The following is a 4,887-nucleotide window of genomic DNA, read 5'->3' as shown; positions in this document are numbered from 1 at the left end:
ACTTCATTAACGAACTTCTGGTGGACAGTGACGGAATACTCTGTCAATCGCTGTACACCAACCTCAGCTTAATCAAGTAGTTTATTAAGGCTGTGGACAAGGATAGTGAGTGTTTCACGTACTTGTGCTAGGCTTTTTCCACTATTGACGATGGAGGAGTTTAAAAACTGGCATATTTGACGATCCTCGGATCCGGCAGCTCATCAGAGATACAGAATTTGAAAACTCAATAGACGAATTAGAACTTGAAGCGAGCAAGACATTTTTCTGGTAGTGAACAAATTTCTTGGTAACAATAAGGCCAGAAACTACGCAGAACTTGTCAACAAAATGCTGACTGATTTCAGAAACCTGGGCTGCAATATGAGGGCCAAGATGCCCTACCTATTTTCACATATGGATCGGTTTCTTGAGAAACTGGGTTCAATGAGTGACGAGCAGGAAGAGAGATTAAATCACGACCTGAAAGAGATGGAGACCAGGTATCAGGGTCGTTGGGAGGCAGTCATGATGGCTGATTGCTGTTGGAATCTGAAGAGACACCGCCCTGCTGCTGATCATTCTAGGAGTTTAGAGAACCGGAAGTTAAAGTCTTGAAGTTTGAACAATAGTGAAGCAATATGCCATTTACGTGTATTATTTACCTTTATCAATGCCTAGCATTCAGTTTACAGTAATCGAGGTTTCTATCAGGTATTCAATATAGGTTGTTGGCAAAACATTATTTTCTCTTTAAACCCTATTTAGGATTATATGTGTTGACAAAAATAAGCTAGTAATGCCACAGAAAATGTAATCGATTTTTTCTCAAGATGTGATTGTTTTCAAAACAATTTAACACAAAAACCTGACCTGATGGAGATAAACAGATGCGATTCCATGATTCACCAGTGCAAAATATACTGAATCGGTTGTGGAAATGTAGACAATATTAAAAACGTAAAAAAAAAAAAAATCTTGTCAAGTTTAATTCATTTCTTCCCAGTTCCCATTATTACTCATCATTATTGTGTGGCCATGCTGTCCACCTGACACTCTGTAACCTTAATTCTCGAATGAATTTTAACCTTAATAAGCAGTGAATCGTCCTCTAGTAAAACAAACATTATCGCTACGCAGCAAAGATTCGATTTTCTCTTACTTCTTATGTCCCTCTTCTTTCTTTTTCTTTGTTGGATTAGAGAATAAACTTTTTTCTCCCCCTTTCTTGGCATACATTTTGTATTAACGAAATAAGGTTTACTAATAAACATCATTAATGAAAGAATAAGAAAAGAAGTAAAACAATATTATATAAAATGATGATTTAGGTAACCCGACGGTTTATTTGAAGGACAAGTTTATAATAATGTCAATTGTACAAATTGAAATATATACGGGGCACATAAGCATAAAAGTATATGAAAATATTTTGAGAAAAATATTTTCGCTGTTCGAGGGAAGCTGGTTAGAAATAATTCGTCCACACACACATATAAACAAACACACACACATACATACATACATACATATATATATATATATATATATATATATATATATATATATATATATATATAATTAAGGACTATCCACTTATTTTGTGCGTTCTTTTTAAAATTAAATATGATTTTAACTCTTTTTAAAAGTGTTTTTTAACATGTTTTATTAACTACCTGTTCTTATATATATATACATATATATATATATATATATATATATATGTGTGTGTGTGTGTGTGTGTGTGTGTATAAGGTCTAAATGAGTAAAACCTCAGTAAAATATATATATGTGCATATATATACATATATATATGAGCAAATAGTTAATAAAATATGTTAAAAAACACTTTGAAATGAGTTAAAAACATATTTAATCTGAAAAGGAAACACTAGATAAATGGATAGTCCTTAATCCGCGGAGTTTCGAAGAAAAACTCTCCTTCTCATCAGAGGGTAGGAATTAGCAAAATGCAGGATCGGATTTTGTATGCGGAAGTATTTGATGAAACAACAAGTAAGTCAAAGATCTTACTTGAAAACAAAATAAGTTAAGCAGAGGGAATATGGTAAAGAAAAAGGTGATTACACATGCATGGATAGTCTGGTGGAAGATAAAAAATCCAGTGACGGTAAAATCCAAATGTAAAACTTCAAGAAAGTTAAAAGAATTATATATATATATATATATATATATATATATATATATATATATATATATATATAAGGTCTAAATTAGTAAAGCCTCGGTAAAATATATTTAAAGGTGCTGTGCTCGGAGTATTGCGGATATGATAAGCTCGATAGGTGTAATTATCTAGAGCTATATGAATAGAAAGGGTTTCGTTTCCGAAACGATCGTACATATAAATTTGATCTTGTAACGTTTCCTCCTATGAAAACTTGATTGGTAATTTCACAAGTAATATATATATATATATATGCGTGTGTGTCTGTGTGTTTATTCGTGTGTGTGAAAACAGCTGAAAATTTTGCAACTTATGATTTACAACATTTTATTGTGCATAAAACAAGAAATGCAAAATATAAATAATTATTTCCTTACTCCACATAGTTTACAAAATTTGTCCCTTTCGTCATAGGAAAACAACAAAAGAAATTTTGAATGCACTAACTACAATTTTGCTGGTTTGCACAGAAATGGGATGCTTCAAAGTTTGAAAGAAGTAATATTCTAAATGTTATATATATATATATATATATATATATATATATATATACATAAAGAGAGGGAGAGAGAAAGAAAGAAATGGAAAGAAAGAGAGAGAGAGAGCGAGGAGGTTTGTATGTTTATCTGCAGGCACGTGTTTTGTTGTCTCTATGATTTATCAGTGTGTTAAAATACTGAGATTCGAAACAAGCATCCAAGTGACCGGCGACTTCACAAAGCGAACCATCTAAACTGCTAACAGAAGTTGAAGACAGTATATCATGTGTAAAATAGCCATTCTTTTATATATATATATATATATATATATATATATATATATATATATATATATATACTTTATTTGTTTTTACACAAGCAGTAATATGTTGCTACACATATTACTGCTTATGAAAAAAAAAACAAATAAAGAGTATACCCTGCTCTACTTCGGTACTGATCACTCTTGTATTAACCTCGTTAAACTTCATTGGTTACTTAACCTCGGGAAAATAATAACCTTAAGTACGTCTGATTGAACACGGCAGAGTTATTCTTTTGTCCAATTTTTCTGGATATCTTTTCAATTTTTGGAGCGGTCTTTTTAATTTCAGCTGGCATGTTATATAAAATGGCGCCCAAAACTTGCTGTTCGGCCATATTCTTCTCAAGCGCTTTCTATCGAAAGATCAGAAAAAAGAATAATTCTGTTGTATTCAATCAGACGTGCTTGAATAATGCCAAAATATACAAATATATATATATATATATATATATATATATATATATATATATATATACTAGCAAAAGTACCCGTCGTTAACTCGGTTCAAAAACAGCCTACAGAAAATGGACTCAGATTTATGAAAGTATGATAGGTTATGAAAAGGAAGCGTTGTAAATTTGTGTTGAATTTGGGGGTATCAAAACCAAAGCAAAATATGATGAAAATAAAAATAAAATAGATCAACCCCATAATTTATTATACCATACCTGTTCACGCTGAAACACTTATCACAATATGCTGTGGATCTATATTAAAAAACCTTGTTAAACTTTGTGACATATTTCCATTCTATGGAGGTCAGATGCGAACGAACACCCCATAATTTTATTATACCATATTTCTTCAAACTGAAACATAATTATCAAAGTATACTTACGCAGATAGATATGAAAAGTCTTCATTAAAGTTTATGCTTATTTCCATTCTATGGAGGCCAGGCGCGAACGAAGACCCCACAATTTTATTATACCATCCCTATTTAAGTTAAAACATACTTATCAGAGTATTCTGATGTACATCTATATCAAAAACACTTGTAAACGATTTTTTAAATTTTTTTATTTCCATACTTTGTGTACCAGGCGCGAACGCAGACCCCACAATTTTAATGAACCACCGTTCTGCCAGATCAAACATACCCATTCCTGTGTCTCGATACATCTTCTATCATTATATGTAATCAGTTTTTTAAAATAGTCAACGATATAGGAGCCTATCCGTGACCAGGCATATACACACACACATACATGCAGACATTCAGCTTTATATTATCGATATATATTGCGATACTGAATACTGAAATTACTTAAGAATATTTTCGCTTATTATGCATCAGTGTTGTTCAAACAGTTCGATTCGAAACCGGCACTCCATTGGTCGTGTGTGTGTGTGTGTGTGTGTGTGTGTGTGTGTGTGTGTGTGTGTGTGTGTGTGTGTGTGTGTGTGTGTGCGTGCGCGCATCCGCACGCTCGTGCGCGTGCGTGTGTATGTATGTACGCACTCACGATAGAGCGCGCTATTAGAAAGTAAGGTAGTAGTTTGTGAAAGTGATTGAGGATGTGACGTGGCGAGGGGCGGGGGTAGAGATTAATTTATAGATAGAACGAGAGAAAGATCGCGGGGGTAAGAAAGACAAGGACAAACAAAAACTAGATCAAACTAAACAATAAACGCGTTAAATGTGCGACTGGTCACAGCAGTATTTGCCAGTTTGTCATCGACAACAGGTGATTCTTTCTCTAGTTTTAGCGCAAAGGCGTTTCTGACTTCGACGCGCGTTGCCCGCTTTTATTCTGTCACCTAGCAAGTCAAGACAACAACAGCAAATAAAAAAATGTCTCCTCGTAGGATCGCGCGTTGTCTCGCCGCATGCCTGACCATCGTCGTGTCGCTTCCTTTTAACTACGAATAAACCCAACACTGCAGCTACATTCGTGCACATGTGCCGATATCTA

At 33.7% G+C, this 4,887-nt stretch overlaps 1 protein-coding gene across 2 annotated transcripts in view; it reads left to right on the top strand.

The window, feature by feature from the left end:
• The first annotated feature begins 4,521 nt into the window (after nt 1-4,521).
• Nucleotides 4,522-4,887, top strand: part of LOC145286198 (major facilitator superfamily domain-containing protein 6-like) — a 687,250-nt gene continuing 686,884 nt past the window's right edge. For both annotated transcript variants that reach the window (XM_080134993.1, XM_080134994.1), the window contains exon 1: nt 4,522-4,887. This exon is cut by the window's right edge and continues 549 nt beyond it. The gene's annotated coding sequence lies outside the window, so the exon portion shown is untranslated.

This window comes from Euprymna scolopes, chromosome 10 (genome assembly GCF_053919585.1).
Source record: "Euprymna scolopes isolate OS-2025 chromosome 10, ASM5391958v1, whole genome shotgun sequence".
In the NCBI taxonomy this organism is placed as follows: domain Eukaryota; kingdom Metazoa; phylum Mollusca; class Cephalopoda; order Sepiida; family Sepiolidae; genus Euprymna; species Euprymna scolopes.
This window is presented reverse-complemented; position numbering and strand designations above follow the sequence as displayed.